The 20707-nt window shown below is 41.9% G+C and overlaps 1 protein-coding gene across 3 annotated transcripts in view; it reads right to left on the bottom strand.

The window, feature by feature from the left end:
- The window catches only part of LOC310949609 (neuronal cell adhesion molecule-like), a 72960-nt gene that overhangs the window by 24926 nt on the left and 27327 nt on the right, over positions 1-20707 (bottom strand). For all 3 annotated transcript variants that reach the window (XM_083917101.1, XM_083917103.1, XM_083917102.1), the window contains exon 2: positions 15630-15697. The gene's annotated coding sequence lies outside the window, so the exon portion shown is untranslated. The remainder of the gene's footprint in view (positions 1-15629; positions 15698-20707) is intronic.

Genomic DNA, 20707 nt, shown 5'->3' with positions numbered 1-20707 from the left:
CCCATCGTTCTCTCATGAGATTGTTGTAGTGGGAAACATCATGTGTGATTGGGCCGACCTTAGATCTCTGACATCTTAGTAGACACTGTTGAATGGCTGCGGGGACAGATGGTACAACAGGGTGTTCAGGTTCAGGCGAGGTAACTTGTTTACAGGTCTGAACAAATGGGATAGCCTAATTGGCTATTGATGAACTGTTAATTGAGTGAGGATTTTCTTTTCCTTTGTGAGGCTACACAATATAATCCAATCACAACACTAGTGTGGTTTGACTGTGAATAGACTGGAAACAGAAATGCATATAGGTTTGAAATCTTTCTCTTGTTGCCAGGCAGCTCAGTGTTGCCATATCACACCTTCATTCAAACCGAAGCAATCATTTTTCTGAGAAAAAGCCCCAAAGGAATGACGGCAAAACGCAAATGTTGAAATACTTCCAGGGTCATCAAAACCAGTGTGACCCAAGCTTCAAGGAGTAAAAATAACGACTGAGTCAAAATTACTTCAATTTAATTTGTATACATTTACATAATTCAGCTCCTTCACAAAGAAATGAGCATTATTTTTCTGCTGTATGAATGTGAGTGCAGCTTGTAAATGATGAGTAAAAGGAATGAGGAAACAGAACTTAGGAGGAGTTGTTTTAACAACTGCAGCCTGACCTGTTTTTATCTTGTTCTCCTGCCTGCTTTACCCGAGGCATCTGCAGGCACAGTATTAAAATGTCACATCTTAATTTGGAGCTCAGGCAGACTAATTTACTGCGTTATCACAAAAGCACACTATCGAAGTTGGGATACTAATGTCGGTTACGGTATGAAAGAATCAAATCGAGCCCATTAATGATGGAGCTGTGAACGTGCGCTGCTCTCCTGCCTTTGGGTGTGGGGTGGGTCAGGGCTGCAGATGAGGTAGTGGAAGCTGTGTCTGGGACCACAGGCTAGGCAGTCAGAGTCTGGCCTGGTCCTCCTTGGGGATCGGGTGTATTTGTTAGTGCTGCCCTACAGTCATGATTCGGTACTGGTGTCTGGTGGCATGGGAAGAGAACAAGGCTAGCGTCCCCTGCCCCCGGCTTCCACAACACCTCTCTAGGGAAGGCCTGTATTATTCGCTTAGGGCAGCCAATCACACAACTGGCTTTGAAATTTGACATAAAAATATCCAGGAGGGGCAATTTCATCAAGCTCATTTGCAGGCTGCAGGCAAGGGTACTGCACCCGCACTGAGCAGAAACCCTGCAAAACACTTATTATTGGCTTATTTTCAACTCGCAATGTGGTAGAAATCAGATGTCATTCATGCCAAAATCATTCAATAGTGATAAGTAAGGATTCATCATTTCTCACCAATCATTTCTCATTTCATTTCGCATCAATCTTTTCTCTTGCCAGTTTCGTTGATGTAAAATGTTGTAATAATCATTATAATTTGTAAAACAAAACAGCCTAAACTTGGCAGCGAACAGTCACAGGTGAGGTGGAAAAAAAAGAAGGGCAGCCTGTGACAGCAAGAGAATAAATGTACTAATTATACATTTTATGGTGAGTCCCCAATAGCCCGGTGATTCTTATCTGGAAAGCAGCCAGGGCTTCATCCAGGATTCATTTCCCAATTTAATGAGGTGTAGCAGCTCAGCTCCAGCCAGTCAGCATATGTGTGTCTTTGTGTGCGTATTGTATATGTGTGCCTGTATTCATTTGTGTGTATGTGTGCTATAATTATCCCTATGAGGTGCAGTGATACTGGGCCAACCCCTTACATCCCTCTCACAGTAGAAGGACAGTGGAAGCTCAAGTGGGGCCCTTAAGACGTGAAACCAGCCGCAATGGCCTGAAACTACTGACATCCTGCCTGAACAGTGAGCATACAAAAGATTAAAAACAGCTAGACTTTATGCTGTTTAAATTAAGTAGTGGATTATTCATGTTCCTAATTCTGAAACCCTTACTTAACCATGAGGCAGAAGCCTGTATAATGAGTGTGTTTTGAGTTTAAGCTCTAGAAGTCCTGCATCTTGAAGAAGAAACAATAGTTCAAAGCCCACTTCTCATTTGAATATACAATTCTTCGAGGGGACATGCAATCACAAAACATTCATCCCAATTGTTGAACCTTCCTATGCATCTTGTGCCGACAAAACTGGAAAAGCCAAAGTCAATAAAGCTCACTTCGGTGCAGACTGCTGAGGCCGAGATAAAAACACAATGCTGTTTGGAGTGCTGCGGCAAAAGCTGTCAGACTACTGATAAAATCAAACACAAAATAGTCTCGTCGAGAGAAAACATGAAAGGTTGGTACGGTTGACACTTCCAGCGAGGAATTTTAGATATATTTCAAAGTAGATGAGGCCAAGAGGTTGATAAACTGAGCCGTCTTACTTAGAAAACTCAATAGTAACTAAAGCCACCACGTCATGATCGTCCTCAATATTTACTCTCTTTTCAGCTCAGTTTTGGTCTCCACCAACTCCTGAGGGAACTATCTGTCTTTTTAGCTGCTAAATCCTCCACTATGTTAACCTGCTACTCACTAACTACAAGTCTGGTGATGCAAGACAATGGCTGCCTGGAATGGTTGGAAAAACAACCTGAAACACAACAGCATGGTATGCAAAATGTAAGGTACACTGCATTTCTATTAAATAAACTAAATCATGCAGAACCACCTTTAAGCACCTTTAAATGCCACGACACAACCTAACTAGCTTTATTTTTCAATAAAAATCACTGTCAGCAAAACAAAAGGCTTTAATGTTAAGACCACCTTCACTCAGGACTTGCTTTTCTCTACGTTCATTTAGTCCGTGCAGAAAACACTCCAGCACTTGTGTGTTAAAGCTGCATTGAGCTGTCTGGCCTTTCATTCAGCCAGCCTCTTCAATTACTCCATTGTCATTTTCACATGGCCAGCTACTTCACCATCCCAAAACTAATTGGTTTTGTGCACATGTCAGAGAAGTAGCACATTACAGCGAGACACACACACACACACACACACACATAAGCAAAGACATATTCATGCAGTCTGGCTGTAAAACGTGACGGGTCAGGACATGTCTGAGCACACTGATGGAGCTGACAGGGGCACGAGCGCTGAGAATTGAAGCACACCACGGTGTAAATGAATAGCAGTCAGCAGGGGGAAAAATCCAATTGAGTTTCCCTTGCAGCAACAGGCAATACTCCATATGCTTTATGCTAACCACTAGCAGAAACATTGTCATTATATGTGCCAAACAACAGTGATGTAACACTGCAACACTGACAGAATCACTTCTGTTGCATCAGTACTGTACAGTTTTAACATCTATAATGAAAGAAAAGACGTTCTCTCATGCCAAACACCCTAATTATCTCCTGTAATCAGTGCTATTGATAATGGCTCATGCAATCAGGGGTTTGTGAGCCGCGGTATGGTCTTAATGGAGCAGCAGGGATCCCCTACAGACGGCTGAATGTGGGGGTATAATGATGAGAATGGCTCCTCATTCGGGAAGGTGGTGATGAGAAAACGGATACGGCTGGAAGAGTTTCTTTTCTTGGAGGCTGCCGGCCCGGGTGTTCCCGCTGCAGCTCAGGATGTCACTGCATTGGTATTCATGCCCAGGGCTGCGTGTCCATTTCTCTGTGCCATTAAACATCTATAGAGGAAGAGGGCCTTGATGAAGGAGATAGTGAGATAGTCCTTCACTTTGGTACCAAAGTTTGGAAAGTCACAATCAAATTGGATTGGATCATGAGGTTCTCTGATCAGTAATCCCTCTGCTAAATACTCCTCTGTATGTCCTTTTAAACAAAAGCTATTACATTTTTTACAATCTTTAATTGCTGTGCCTCCATGAGCTACTGATTCACAGCTAATGTAGTGGACAGGCATTAGCACTGATATGGATTGCAGCCATGATGTATGAGGTTGAATGTTCAGTGGCTTTGACTAATACCTCTCAGGCCTCAGATCTGCAGCTACAGGATCACAATGGAAATTCCGCGGGCTGGCTTCAACGTGCGTTTCCCATAATCTTCTCATTAGCTTTTATAATTGGGTGTACCGTATGCAAATAATTGGCGTGGTTAACATATGAATTGGGGTCCTGTTGTTCAGGGAGACCCCCACAGCACAAGAACATGGCAGGGCCCTTTCATCTGCACTGTACAATGCCAGACAATGGACTGAGGATCTTTCATCTGCTCCACTGAAAATATGTCTTTTCCTTTCTCTCTTGTTGGATAAATACTGCAAGCTAAAACTAGTTTTGATACGTGGACATTCGATGCACATTATTTGTACATTCCCTAATAATAAACCTTCAACTACAGTATGATGTGCTAAAAGGGCACTCCAGCAATCTTATACATCAAGATCATAAACCTGAACTGCGGTTTGGGTTTGAACGCTACACTTTTTTTTTTTTTAAAAAGCATGTTGTTCAAAGTGGTGGTGTTAAAAATGTGGGCCTTTACCAGGCACAAACAATGCATTATAGGAAGTGTAGGGGTTTGTGTTTTGACCCATAATAGGAAGCAAAAGTCAGGATTTATTTTGGCTTTTGCTGCAGAAATTTTGACCACTCTCAGTAATCTTGATGGAAGTGCAATATTAAATCTCTTGAGCAGCCTTTTTAAAAATATGTTGCTCTGTTTTTAATACTTCTCTCCCAGCTATCAATCTACCACAACTCTAAATGCTAATTGACATCTGCTACTAATGCAATAGGTCCGGCAATTTGTTTGGTCCTCCTCCTTTCACAAAATGCTGCACATTGGCATTCACTAAGGTGCCTCCACGTACAAGCTAAAAGCACCCCTGGGTTCGCTCTCTGCCCCCTCTGCCTAAATGCTAATCGGTGCCGGCGCCGGCACTTCTGAGAGGGAGCTCCTCTTTTGCATGCAGATGGAAGCAGCACCTCTAGATGGCACGTCTGTGTGAAGGAGGAAATCCTTGCTTGTTCAACCTGAATGGAACCGAAGGGCATTTTGCTTTCATCTAATCGCTGCAGACCAGCTAAATGTGACATATAGTTGGTGAGTCACGTCCTCACATTATACCAGCACTCACTCTGAGAGCCTTCTCATGATTGGATGCGTGTATGAGGCCCTCTCTTTCTTCTCATAGGATAATTGCTGGTGGAGGTCTTTCAATCCTTTAACTGTCTTACAATGTAGCAAAAGCTATAAATTATTAGCTAATAAAGTAGCAATGGCAGGGAGGTGGCAAAAGTTAATTCCCCAAAGTGCATTTGAACGCTTGTCTGACACCTGACTTGTACAGTAGCTCATTACTGGAGAATTAAGTGAGTGGAGGCACTTTTAAAAAGCATTCATTAAAATAAGATCAGGAGGGGAAGCAGCACACAGCTGAATGAGACACTATGGATCTGAACTTGACCTTCATTTGATAGCTGATCCCCACACTGTAATTATGCCTTAAAAGATGATGTTTCAGTATCCGCAAGCAGTCCTGCTCATGAATTTGTGTATGTGAATTCATACCCCCATCCTCCTTGTTTGTGTGAGTCTGTGGGTCAGTGTAGTGTAGTGTCAGACTTTCAAGATGGAGCTTGAGTGCGCTTGGCCTGATACATGAGTGTGTTATGGGTGAGGCCATTCATATGCTGAGCAGAGGTTCATTATCATGAGCAAATGCAGGAGAGTGGGAGGAATGCATGCCAACTGGCTTCCTGAATAGCTAAAAGGACTCTCAAAATCCTCAGCATACAACATCACAAAACAAACTTTAGCTACAGAAACATAACAGCTTTGAGAAAGTAATCAACATAAAACCAATCTACTTCGGGAAGGCAGGCAAATCCTTTGAGACAGGAGAAAGAAACAGCCATGCATACTTGGAATCAGAGAAAATTTGTTATTATAGTTATAATCCATAGGACTCAAATGCAGGAAGATATTATAAAGCTAAATATAGGGACACTCCACACAGCTTTCAGCAGAGCAGGGACACTCAAAATTGCAATCCAAAAGGGCACTCTGTATCCGTGGCAATCCCCCTCTGTTCTCAGATCGCCATGCTGACAAAATGATGTCAACCCTCTCATCAAACACAGACATACAGGGGGGAAAAGAGGGACAAAGAGGCCTAGGCCCATTTGTCATCTTATAAGTAACCTTGGAGAGAAACTGTACGCTTGGCATCTGCTCTGCCCCCAAAACATCTCAACCTCCTCTGAGCTCAACAAAAGAGGTATGATTAGAATCTCAGTTTGCCACCGTGTCCGCACCGGATGGCTTACTCCACATGTGAAGGGTCTCTCACGATGGAGCCAATATGTGGAGTTTACTTTAAGCTTAGGGGTGCAACAAAAAGAGTGAGTGAGACAGGGAGGGGAGGAACCTCAGACACACAAAAATTGGCAATCGTGATGTTTTGCGGCAAATGAACTTCTGTGGGCAATGTCAGCCAGGGTAACACAGAGGAACAGTGTCTATGTATGGTTGCTCAGAATCAACAGTCAATGCAACCAGGCCTTTCTGGAAAGCACTACTGTATAATAAACACTGTTCCGGTGGAATTTGAATTGTGCTGATACAGTAGGCCTACATACAGGCAGCAATGAGTCATTTAGAGCCGTCTACGCTTTGTGTGGTACCATTCAGTCCAGCAAAATCTGTCTTCATTCAAAACCAAAAGGTGACCCTCATGATGACGTTACAGGAAAATTCAAGTTTTTAGGATTCATCAGGTGGACATTAGGGCTTGATATGACAATATGACGTATTTTCTATATCCTTTATATAGCAATGCAGAAAAAGAAGTGGCCAAACAGCGTTACGTCAATATTTACGTCATTTGGACGATGCTTAACGTTCTGATACTTGTTTACAGATTTGTTTAATGAAATACAGACAACATCCATCCATCCATCTATCTTCAACCGCTTGTCCCTATCAGGGTCGCGGGGGGCTGGAGCCGATCCCAGCTGACATCGGGCGTAAGGGGGGTACACCCTGGACAGGACATACAGACAACATGCTCTATTGTAACATATATTGTTATCGAGATATGAAATGACCTACATTATATTGTGATAAAAAAAATCTTCTATATCTCCCAGCCCTCTTTAGCATCATCTCTACCAAGTATCATTGCAAACAATCTATCAGCCGTCAATATATTGCACTTACAGATAAATTTGATAAGTTGTTAGCTGTTGAACTATTTCAGTCTGGACCAAAGTTGTGGACCAACAGACAGACCAACATTGCCATCCCTAGAGCCTTAAGCTAACATGGCTAAAGAGAGCAAATTGTGCTAGTAGCGGTCCTGCAAAATCCACCTACAGCATCAAATAACAAAGCCTGAAGACTGCCAGTGTACTTGGACAATCTGTTACCAGAACATGTAATTTGCCAGTGATAAAGTAGTTGTGAGAAAATCCCCAGCAGGTGGACAGAGGCAGCAAGGTCTAGTGTTATTGAGTGTCACCTCTACATTCACAGAGCGCCACAATAGGCCTCTCCTGCCGCTCTGCTCCTCCTCCTCCTCCCAAAGCCCCTTCCACTCCACCCCACCTGTCTGTGAAAGGTCAGCGCAGAGGAGGGTCCTCACCCCCTCCCTAAACCCACAGCTCCCACTCCACAATCAGCCCCAACACTGGAGCCCAGTGCCAGGAAACTCAATCAAAGAGGGGCTTCAGACCTCTAAAAACCCTCTATTGTCTCCAGAAGGCTTCCCCACACTGAGGCTGGTCTATATGTAACACTGTAAGAGGAGTTGCTCATTACCGCCCGTCCTCGGTTCCACTTTGTCTCTTTTATGCAGCTGACAGAAGAATCCAGTTGCCAAGCCGGGCCAATAAAAGAGAGTGCAGTTACATAAAAAAAGAAGAGAGAAAAAAGGTAGAAAGAATAAGAGAAAAAGGATTAATTTGCAGGACTGGATGATGATAGGACACACGTGTTGCATGTGTAAGTGCAGCGAATTCAGACGTAAATGAGACATGCAACACGTAACTCTGTCACCTTTTGACCGTCACTCACTGCAAGATGGTTCTTTAATGGCATCTGTTTAAAATGTTCTATTCATCCCACGAGTTAGTGAGTATTGACTGATAGACACACCACACCAGAATGTGTGTGAATGTCAGAGCAATCCATTATCACATAAAGGGAGCACTATGTAGTTGCCCCCTCTGCCTCTCTCCTTCTCTTTCAGCCCCTCCTCAGCTCTATTCAGATACGGCAGGTGAATACAAATCATTTCCCCTTCGCTGATCTCTAAAAGGACTCACCATCCAATTTCAGACACAGAAGACACAAACAATAGTCCTTTCATAATGTGAGAAAATCCAAATCACAGCCTTTTTTCTTAATGAAAGATACAATCAGGAGTTAACCCTTCCAAAATGCTACACAAGTTCTGAAAAGACTTAGCAAAGGATCGTTTCTACATAATAAAAGTATGAAGCTTTGAAATATGACTGCAACTCATAATTATTTTCATTATACATTATTGAAATGTATTAGTGCAATGGTCAAGCAGAGATTTGTTGGAGCAGTCGGGAGCATAAATGTGCAATTGACTGCATCAAAACAGTAATTCATTCATATGTCCATTCGTCCATCGTGCACATAATTGTTTTGTTTTTTTTATTTGTTGACAAAAATTGTCATTCTTTTTGTCAAAGTTTTAGTTTTGTTTAAATGCTAATTTATATTTAATTTTAGTCTTGTTTTGGTTGCCAGGAAAAAGAAACTAATATTTGCATTTTAGAAGCTGAAAAGGGACTCAAACTGATCTACTGATAAGCCAAATTGATAGCGATTACTACCAGTTTGAAGATTGATTAAGTGATTAATGCACTAATCATTTCAGCACTACAGTGAAGTGACACTTTTTGTTTAGCGGACTAGAAGAGTTCCATCATTTATATATATTTACACTTTTATACCAAAGCAGTAACAGTAGTTTCTGTCAAACTGGACACATGTAGTTTTTATTCCTTTAAAAAAAACTTTTGATATCCCTGTTTCACTTTCCTTACTTTTCAACTTTGTTCTTTTGGATAAAAGGTTGTCAAGGAATATTATTTATCATAGTTTTTGTTGACCAAATAAAAAACAACACGCTTGTGAAGCTGGAGCCAACAGATGCTTTATAATTTAAATAATGAAAAATGTATCTACGTGAATGATCAAAATCATTGGTGATGACTTAAATTGATGCACTAACTAATGAAGTGATGATTTGTAGTTACACTTCGTACAGTTTGAGATATTTCCTCAATATTTCTCTAACCTGTTATTTTGTACGACAACTGAATGACACAGATTATAATCCACTACATAATTATGATTATATTTAAATAAACACACCAAAATAACACATGAAGAAATGCTGCTTAATGGGAAAATAACACATGTGCCAACTGCACTGATCCAAACACTTTCTTTCAGCCAAGTCTGAATGAGCTTTGATTACACTGGCTTGAGCTATGGCCACTCTATTTCATGAGTCAGGTTTTCATATGCTAAACTCAACAAACAACGCAGGGAAAGCGAACAATTCATCAATGACAGCCCTGAGTAAACTCCTCTGACTGTATGAACTTAAGACTGAAACAGGCACTGCACATTTCCTTTCAGACTTCTGATGGAATTTGATCTAATTCAGTTGAGAAACTTGTGATATTTTACCAAAATGTGAAATAACAGGGAGAGAAAACATTCCCTTTAAGCGAATGGAATGATTGGATCAATTATTTGAAGCACAGTTTTTTGTGAACTTAAAGAGAGAATTTTGAAGATTAAAGAATAGAAGGGGAAGCCCATGAGTGTGAACATGTTTCAGTCTGTCTCATGGGTCTGGTTGACTGAAATGTTGGCTAATGAGTATGAATGATACGGGGTAATGATAAAAAGACTTAAATTTCTCATAGAAGAAGTATCTTTATGTGCTGTAGAACTCCCTTTTAGGGCGCACTCACACTGTCCGCCCGTACCGTGCCCCGGGCTTTAGGGTACTTGTCCCCCCCTCCCTCTCCCCCCGCTGGCCAGCCTGTTTGTACTCTGCCTGGGCCTCGCGCAAATGCTTCTTGCCTGTCAATACATCATCACGCCGTAGCACGTCACACGCATTGATCGCCGTCATCGCGATGTGTCCCTTTGTTTACAAATCTTTCCATAGACCTCTGAGTTTTTGTGCGTCTTGTCCGACTGTTTTTGAATATTTTCATCCGACCAAATCTGCAGTAAACACTCCATCTCCGCATCACACCAACTTGAACCTTCGCCGCCATTGTTGTTGTTGTTAAATGTCCGTGCATGGTCCTTCTTTTTATTTATTTTTTTCTATGTCCGAACTGGCGCACATAAAATGACGTCAGAGCCGCCGTAGGCCTCGTGCTTGTGCTCGTACACGTGCGCACGCTCGTGCTCGTACATGTGCAAACACGCTTTACAAAAGCCCACCTCTCTCAAACAGGCCATGGACGGCCAGCTGGCCACAGCTAGGCGCGGAGCGGTTGCACTCACACTGGTCAAACGGACTAGGCTTTACCCGTAAGACCTGTTTTGGCTTGGTACGGAAGGACAGTGTGAGTGCGCCCTTAGAGTAAAGTAAAGATGTGACATGAAAACTCACCACATAACTGAAAAAAAGTGAAACATTTTCCTTGTGTTATGGCTTAGAGATTTTCCCTTTTATATCCATCATGTGGAGTGCTTGAGTGTGCTTCGAGTGGGTCTGGTGTTTGACCCTGAGGGCGTCGCAGCCCAGACAAACTGTGCTCCGTCCTTACAGATCATCTGGCCCCATCAGAAATAATGGCCCTGACAAGAACTGCTACATCAGCCCTCATTTGTCAAATGGTGATTCCGGAGGAAACATTGCTCCCGTTTAACACTAACAGTCCGCCGAGCTTCCGCTAAAAGCCTCTGTCCTGTGTCTGTGCTTGACAAGATGCAACTGGTCGCTAATGCAGGAGAAGTATCTGCTGAGTGTTGGATAAAGGCTGGGTGAGGCTGTAGTGGAGGTTTTTACTGACAACATCTATCGCCCTAAAAAAAATGTTGGCACTGGGAGGTCAAGCAGCACGGACAGATGAGGTGTGTGTGTGTGACTCCAGGTAAGGAGACCGGTGGTGTTTCAGTGTGTTTGTGCCCCTTAGGGTCAAACATGGCAAAAGAAAGAATCACTGCCATAAGATATAATGCTACAGTGCTACAATGCTATGAATGCATTAAGATGAATGAAATAAAATAAAATAATTCAACACCCAAAAGTGTGGAAATTAAAGAAAAAAAATTAACTTTTGGTCGATAGATCTTTGATGTAATTTACCAAGCAGTAAGAATGACAGACAAATGACTGTGTATAGCTTGTTATTTCAGTGTGCTTTCATGTTTCATATTTAGCTCACCCCCCCCCCCTCTCTCTCTCTCTCTTTCTCTCTCTCTCTCTGCACGGTGATAAAGATAGAGATTTCTCATAAGCATTGGCTGAGATGCAGGTGAGCCAGGGGTTACATCTAAATTCAGCCATTTGTATTCCACCGCAACACTCAGGCTGTTTATATTGATGTGCAGATAGACTTGGCCTTGGACCAGGACCTACGCCTAACAGCACATAAATCATTTTGTGTCTTAGAGGCCCCACCAAACAGATAGATCCCACCAGCTTATGAGAGTGTGAGGATAGTCCTCTCTATCCCGTCGATACTCTGGATTCACCCACAGTGTGAAGAAGGATTCAGATATATACCAAGCAATAAAGATGAAATGAGAGTCCACAATTCTGTACTCTAACAAAAAAAATTGATACGGACATTTAAATTGTGGTCACAAAAAGAGCACAAGCTTTGAGGTAGGTAACTGGTTAGTATATAACCTGGGCTCTATTTCCTCTAGTCCTGTCACTGTCTAATCTATACAAGGCCCTCACCGTAAGACTTGAGACTACATGCATTTTTTACTTCAAATAAATCAGGTCATTCAAGTATTCTGTCTGACCATCTTTTTTCTTTATCTCAAGTAAGAAATCCAGTTCCTTCGCTCACTCTGTTAGAGGAATAGTTGGACAATAGAGTAGACGAAAAGACTGATATCACTCCTGTGTTTGTATGCTAAATAGCCAGGAGACTACTTGCTTAGCATAAAGACTGGTATAAGGGAGAAACAGCTAGCCTGGCTTTCTCCAAGACATAATTCCAGTATATAACCCCTGACAAACCTTAACTTTCGACAGAACCAAGCCAACTGTTTCCCACTGTTTCTCGTCTTTATGCTAAGAAAAGTGGCTGCTGGTTTCAGTGCTAATACCTAATAATAGATAAATCAACTTGTCACAATGGATAACACATAAATGGATATAGAGGAATGAGTATAGATGCCTTCAGCAGTGTGAAAAAAGGAAAATATCTGAGGCTGGATCAGATAATTGCACAGAGAGGGCAGTGAAGGTAGAATAGTGCCTGGAGGAAGGTTTGTGCAGGTGAGAGAAGGTGAAAGGAGCCGGGAAAAGAAAAATAAAGGTGGAGATGCGGAGCCAGATATAGAATGGTGTCTCCTCAGACTCTCACCAGTTTGTGAGTCAGTTGTGCATGAAGCCAGCTTTCTCCACAACCATGAAAGATGGAGAAGGAGAGCAGAAGCCCCTCAAGAGGGGCCTCACCAACCTCTTTCACATCACTCAGCCTCTTTCTCTCCCTCACTGTCTTTGTATCCATCTATTCATCTATTTGTTTATTCATGTCCTTCTTTCTAACACTTTATCCGTGTCGCCCTGCACCTCCCTGTCTCTGCTTCTCATATGGCCACAAAGACACTGAAAAACACACATACACATGCACTCAATCACAAGCACACAAAACCCATTTCTTGACACAGAGAACAGTCACAGAATTGTCAGGCTCGTATCAAAGAGATACCTATGAAATATCTCGACATGTTTATCTAAAACGTGTGCTGGGAGCAGCCCAGGAGCCCTTTGTGTGTGTGTTTGAATACCTTTGCTCATCTGCAACTCGTCTGAACTCAGAACAGCTTAACATTGTGGCTTTTTCTAACCTTGTAAGAACGATGCTGTGGCACTGATGACACTGTGAATTTACGCTGGAATTTATGGAAAGGAGGATGTTTGAGAGAGTAAGTGCCGTAAAGTCCAGTCCTTGGTGTTTTCATTTGTTGACTTATTAACTATATGAATGTAGCCTGTTCTGTACAGAGCAGTTAGAAAGTATTAAGATAAACTTAAAATTATTCCCATTTGTTTGTGGCCTCTTAATTCAAGGGGACAAAATATAATCTCTGGTTTTATATACCGTAGTTCAACATTGTGGGCTAATCACCTGTTGAGATTTGGGGGCATTGTTAAAGAGAGGTCAGGCAGGTTTAAACAGTTTTAAATAAACCCCTAGGTTAGCCAAACTTATCTGAGAGAAAACAAAAGCCATCATCTACAATCACAGCCCAGACTGTACCTCCTAAACCCAAAGATCTCTGTAGTTATGTTGGTACAACCTGAAATCCCAGCAATTACACTGATGAGCACAATGTTATTATTGATACGAATGATGCCAAAGACTACAAAAAAAACACTTTTAGTGTTTTATTATTATTATTTTTATTTTACCTTATTATAGATACAGTTTGACAGGAGCTGTGGGCAGAGAGAAGCATGCAACAGGACATGCAACAAACAAATATCCCCAGTTGGACTTTAACCAATGACCATTCTTCTTTTTAATATCTCATCATATTCAATATTTAGATCTAAATCCTTAAATTACTGGCTGGATTCTACGACCCACAATCACAAGTAGAGGGTTGGCATCTTCTTAGGTGTTGCTCTGTCAGGCCTGTACTGCAGCCATCTGCACTTCTTGCTTGTTTCAGGGGCTTTTTGCCTTCAGTTCGGTCTTAAGCAAGTAAAATACATGATGAGTTGGCCTGAGGTCAGGCGGACAATCAAGAATTTGGCCATAAAACTCCTCAGTTGCCTTGTTGTCCTGCAGCACTCTGCTAAAATTGGGATTTTAAAAAGGGCCAAGAATCTCTCTCTTCATCCAATATGCCACAGTCAGCACTTAGTCACGTTTTTATTACAAATCCAATATGTTTCAATACTCACTGTATATGAAAAGACAGAGTTATGTTATCATGTAGAGTTAACAATATCAAAGCTATTTCTAAAGAGGCAAATCTCTGATTGGCTGATGCCCACTCTTTTTTCCACTTTGGCATTAAAACAGACAAACACAACAATAGTACCACACTCCCTGATGGCCACGTGAGAGAAACCAATGAAAGACAGCACTATGGAGGTAAACAGAAGCCTCTGCGGCCTTCCACTGAAGGGCCTGTGCCCTGAATACTGCTGCTCACAATGGACGCTTCACGCCTCACTGTGTTCCAAACCGCAAATTTGGTCTGCAGCTCCTACATGTGGCGCTCTATGACTCGGCCATTGAAAAATGTGGAGTCAGCCTCTCTGGCCTGACAACAGCAACAACCCAGTGCCACAGTGTGATGACAGGAGTGAGACAGAAATAATGAGACATTCAGAGACAAACAGTCTGACAGATAGGCAGAGGCAAAGCGAAAGATTGAAATAGGCACATAAATGGATAAACTTAGAGAGAGCACCTGCCCTTCCCATCTCCAAAAATAAAACAAGCGTAGCACAAACAGCAGAGGTAGATGAGCTCCGAGCCGTCGGAGTCCCTTAACACTCCACTCAGCTGTGCGTTCAGCCTCCCCACACAGCTCGACGGTGGGATCTTTCCGTCACACTCCACTGGGCGGTGGACACACATCACACCGTCACATCACATCTCACAAAGCATTAGATCAACTTCTCAACAGACACACTCTCAGCACCGCCAAATAAGGGGACAAGCCAAAGGTTACTGAGGGTCATTTAAAAACAAAAAACTGTGTGACCTGAGAGTCAATTCTCTGGGTTGTAATGCACACTTAGATCTTGTGCTGAAGGGAGCTACTTTCGCTCTTAATTGTGCAACTGCCATTAGGGTACTATTCCACCTCTGCTTGCTCCATTACGACACATTACGTGTCAATAAGAGAGAGGCACTAAGCGCAATATAGGCTCTAAGTGCTATTTTGTGATTTCTAAGTATCGACGCCCACTGTCACAGCAGTGGGCGAGGATGAGAGGGGGTGTTACCTTGACAACCATATCCATCAAAAAGACAGTTGGACACTAGTAACACAGTGTCGGATTTTTCTATTCCCTGCCAAACCTTGCTGCCAATAAAGCGGCCGAAACAAAAAAGAAACTTTGCCAGTGGACGAATGCCAGCCAAGCAAGCGCTGACCTTTGCCTTACAGCGAGAGCAAAGGAGCCGGCATCACAACAGAGGCGGAAAGAGTCATAGCTGTGGAAGTCGTTCAGGGACTTAGAGAGTGTTAATATTAATACATTCATACTCTGGCAACAGCGTAGATGAAGATATTTGGACTGGAGACATTTGCCAGGCATGGCAAACAGACTGACACTTGTGTGTGTTAACATCCTTCGGGAAGGGAAATGCCTTTGAGAAGAACAAGAGCGTTTGATTCTGAGAGGCAGGAAGCTCACACTATTCTGGAAAATGATGGTGTTGGTGGAGATGAAAAAAATGGATTCAAGGCTTGACGGAAATGTTTCCAACTTACCAGAGAAACTAAAATCCCCTCTCTCCTCCTCCTCTGCTTCTTCTTCTTCTTCTGTGGTTTTCTTCAATCTGGTTAAACAAAAAGGGAAGAAAATAACACATATGAGAACTCGTAATTCAGATTTCTCTGCTCTTCTTTTGTGGAAACAACCCGGGACTTAAAACCCACCTGAAAAAGAAAATACAATATATCTTAATAAGGTTTCTTGGAAGAAAGTTTTGCACGGCTAAAGTATTTATGTTTCCTGACATCCAGCAGATCTATTTGACTTCACAATGCACCTACTATTCCGCGTTTGGGTTTTATTATAATCTGCTAAAACCTCTCCTGCTGTCACAGTCACACCACAGATTACACACCAGGATGTTCCAACAGGAAATCTCTCCTCCTCATCAAACGCTTGGTCTTGTGAAAGAAGTGATTTTTTTCTAAACGCATATTCATCCTTGAGTGTCTTTGGAAATGTGCTTCAATCAGTTCCAACTGTGACAAGTTTAGATGGTGAAAAACAAAGCAAACATCCAAGCTGTGCAAACCAAAGTGTGAACATGGATTTTCAGAGGCAGGAGTGTGTAATCCAAACTGAAAGAAACAAAACCTGTTGCTGAGAGCAAGTCTCCTCCCTTCCTCCCTCCTCTTGTCTTGTCTCATCTCACTGATCTCCTTCTCTTCTCCTTTCCCTTTCTCTCCTCGTCCTGTTTTCTTTACAGCCACCCTTACCCCTGTCCTCTTCCCTCTCACCTCATCTCCTCTTCTGTCTTCTCTGCTCAATATTGTCTTTATGTTCCTTTGTTATCTCACGCTTTGTCTCTAGGTGTCCTCTTCTAACCTATCCTGTACTTTTCCTTTCTCTCCTCTTCTCTAATAATCTCCTCACATCACCTTTTCTCTCCTCCGGCCCTACCACTTTGTACTGTCCTCTTTTCTTTTTTTCTTTATTACCCAATCCTCTCCTTAAATCTCCTCCTTTCATCCCAGAATATTTAAGCCTTAAAAGCAGAATGTCTTGGGAGATGATAGCTCTTCATGACACATTTAAAAAAAAAAAAAAAATACATTATTGCTCAAGTATGTTTCACATGACAACTCCTTGCTCTAATTATGGGAATTCGGCAAGGTCTAAGGTAAATAGGATTATCCACACTAATATGTTTTCGTTTCAACTTAGCAATAACTGTTGCTACATTTACACCTGGCATCACACCCAAGTTTGTTTCCGTGGTCTTCTTAGTCACAACGTATCCTTCCCTAATTCGTCATGCCCCTTCACACAACCCTTTTTCAGACCTCAGCCTTGACTATCGGTGGTTAATTTGACATGAATAAACAAATTACAGCCATTTCTGACCTTGTGCAGCTATTTTGCATTTTAAAATGCTACTACTGCCTACATGTGCAGGAAGCCAGCAATTATTCAAGCTCATGTCCTCTTCTAGTCGTGTCCAGTAATGCTATCATGCTACCTATACCTTGTTTACACTGCCACGCGCATTGCTGAATGTACGATTTATGATATTTTCAGGCGTGTTGGGACAGAGATTACTTAGCTAATACACCTGCGAGCATGGAGATAATTTTAATTTAAAACACCTTTTTAAAATTAAAACATAGTAGTGTAGTCTCAGGTACCCTGTTCTGATTGATTCTGTCATTTTCCTTTTTCTTCTCCTTTGGGAATATCTCTTGACATGTGGTCACAGAAAAGCCTCTCTTAACCTGTCCTTTCCTTCTTTTTCTCTCCTCTTCTCTAATAATCTCCTTACATTACAGCAATTCTCTTCTCAACCTTCCCCAATCCTCTCCTCTCTTCCCCTCAAACATTGTCACAGTGAGCACAGACACTACCGGAATCGATGGCCAAAAATGATTGAAGAAGCCAATCCAATTTTCTTCTAGCAAAGGCTTATCGACTTCAGTCTGCTGCTCCAAATATGAGTGTGGAAGCCCCGTTGAAAGACTCCACCGTTTCCACTTGGTTAAATACGAAAACTGCTTTCTGCACCGCTACGCAGATACAATTGTGAACTACAGGTTTACATTAATTCTGTTTCACACATATGACAGATGTGGTTTATTCAGTTGTTTTCTCTCAGGATCTCTGTTTTATCTTATCACCCAAGATTCAATTCTGCAGCATCTATGCACAGTTAGCTTGTCTAAAATCACTGGTTTGTTACTTGCATGCTATCCCCCTAAAACCTACATTATTCCCTTCAACCTTTTGTACATTTCAAGGATTTAGAAAGCCTTAGCTCCTGTCAATAACATATTACCTCTTACAGAATATAACAACAGAAAATGTGGTCTTCCCACAGCCCTGAATTTGAAAGGCCCCTGACCCAGATTTAAAAAAAAATAAACACTGACTGGCTATTCACTCGCAGCATCACATTGTATTATTACTGACACCTGTGCTGACACCATTCCTGTGCACAGAGCTACAGTTCAGATATCATCGTGTTCAAGTCTTACAGTAATTTCTCCCTTACTGAGCATTTGCTAGATAGCAGTGAAACATCTCATTACAGCTGAGACCCATGATCAAAATACAACAACAAAATGACCTTCCCACATCCTGTTTGAATGTGCTGAAGGCTGATCCCATCAAAAGCGGCCTCCCCCTACCGCATTGAGCCCACCATCCAGCCACTCCACCTCAGCCCTTAGACACTACAGAGCCGAGCTGAGAACAGTCCAGCTCGGCTGCCATGGTGATAAGGAAAGGGCCGGAGAACCGAGACTGAAAATAGCCTGAGATCGGATGCTGACAGAAGGCACCAAGCAAGACTACAAAACAACTCACAGCAAGAGACGTGTGGTGCCCTCAGCCCTCAATACCTCGGGGAGCGCTCTCGTGTCATGAGGACTGACAACAGACCGCTGAATCTTTCATGAATATAGATAATACAACAACATTTTAGGAGAAAGGATTCATAGACAAATAAAAAGAAGAAATATGCGTTTTAGTCATCCTGAAACTTTAAGCTGTACTAATGAGTATTTTTTTATATTAATATTGGATGAAATGACTGTTAATTTTCTAACATTAAAGGGGTCACGAATATGGTGATGAACCCAGAGAGAAATATAACCCAACTCTCCTGAGGGTTTTTAGTGTCTTCCACCTAGCAGTTTTGGTTTTATAGCACATTTTACTGTTTCAGTTCCCTCTGCACACTACCAGCCCATCACCAAACATCAAACAGAGGAAGATATATAGAAAGAAACAGATATTTAGGAAGCAGTGGATAGACTTACATTTGTTAACACAACACTAAATAAATGCTAATGTTGCTCCATATCTGCTAGATGTGTAAATAAGCAATCATTTGCTAACATGTAGGATTGCAACATGAATGATTAATCTTGGGTGGGTAAATTATTAGAATATTTTTCAACTCAATGCATCTCTATCAATATAAATACTGATATACAATGTTAAGTATTAGGTAATGAGGATATGCAACAAGCATAGCTCAATGCAGATAATACAAGTAGTGAGGTGTCACACATTTCTCTAATGAGAGTCTGTTGGTGTTCTCCTGCAGGCTGTGTTGTTTTGACATGGTGTGTGTGTGTGTGTGTGTGTGTGTGTGTGTGTGTGTGTGTGTGTGTGTGTGTGTGTGTGTGTGTGTGTGTGTGTGTGTGTGTGTGTGTGTGTGAGTGCGTGTGTGTGTGTGTGTGTTTTAAGACAGGGAAAGGGGGCTCAGCACTGGCATAGCAGCCTGTGGGTTTAATTCTAGACTCTTGCCTAATGAGAGGCAGAGTGTGGCTGTAGACGATACCGCTCTTCCGATGAAATATCATTACTGCCAAAGAGGGGAGAAATAATTAGAGCCGATACACACTCTTCCCCTATAATGAATTTACATCACAGGACGCAATCGCAGAGACAGAGATGGGCTCTTATGCCATTACTGGCGGGCTGAGAGTCAGCAGAATAAACAGCAGAAGATGTGTTGATATTCAAGTGCTGGAAAAGTGCAAACTATCCATGAAAATGTTAACAACACAGCACAGTGTCAGAAAACAAGGTCTTATGGACATAAACCACACTGCAAGAAATATCCCAACATCCTCACCTGTCAATATGTCACAGGCTACAATTAGAAGACCAAACCAAGTGAATGTGATGTTTTTATCTTCCTTATGAACTCAGTGCTTGGTGTATAGGATGTCAAAAAATAATAATAAATGTCCATAACACTTTCCCTAGGCCCAAGATAACATCTTCAAGTGTCAAAAATGACTGAAATGATTAATCAACTATCAAATTAGTTACTTAAATAAATACAAAATTATCTCTCAATCGACTAATCGTTTCAGATCTAATGGATGTATCGTTTAGTCTATGTTCAACAGGGGAAAAAAGTAACAGTGAGAAACAGCCATCACAAGTTCTGTAAGCTCGAGGAAACCTTGTCCAATGTCCAAAACAATCAAATTTTAAGTTTACAGTTATATAAAAAGGAAGAAGAGCCTCACCATTACATATTAAGCATAGACTAGATTGATTCAATGTTTCAGTAAAATCCTCCAGGAGGTTTAATTAGTTCAGGAGTTCAAGCCTTAAACAAAAAATCCAGTTGACTTGGACTATCATCTGTGCATCAAGAGCATCCATGAGCTGCACTTTCCACACAACAAGTGGCATAAAACGTCCATTTACAAAATAAAGTATACATCACCTTTATCTGCGTATGTGTGTGTGTGTCAATAAGAACAAATCCCTGATGTCTGCATCCGCTGTGTGAGAGCACAGTTCTGTTGTTGTAATCCCAGTGGCTGTGTTTTCATCGATGTGTCTGCTGTGACTGAGTGACAGTAAAGAGAGACGAGCCGATACCCTCACAAATACGCTCCCTCCAACACACCCACTACCCCTCCTCCCATGTCCATCCCCTGACCCCTCCCTCTCACAGTGGGATTAAAACAACCTTTTGTCTCTCTACAATAGAGGTTAAACATTTCCTGGTATCACATGAACAGCTATCAGAATCCACTAAGAATTGGGTGGGTTTTCTACAGATGCATTCAATTTTCAAGAAGTTATTTGTTTTGTATCAGACAGAATTGTC

Source organism: Echiichthys vipera (assembly GCF_963691815.1).
Source record: "Echiichthys vipera genome assembly, chromosome: 7".
NCBI classification, from domain to species: domain Eukaryota; kingdom Metazoa; phylum Chordata; class Actinopteri; order Perciformes; family Trachinidae; genus Echiichthys; species Echiichthys vipera.
This window is presented reverse-complemented; position numbering and strand designations above follow the sequence as displayed.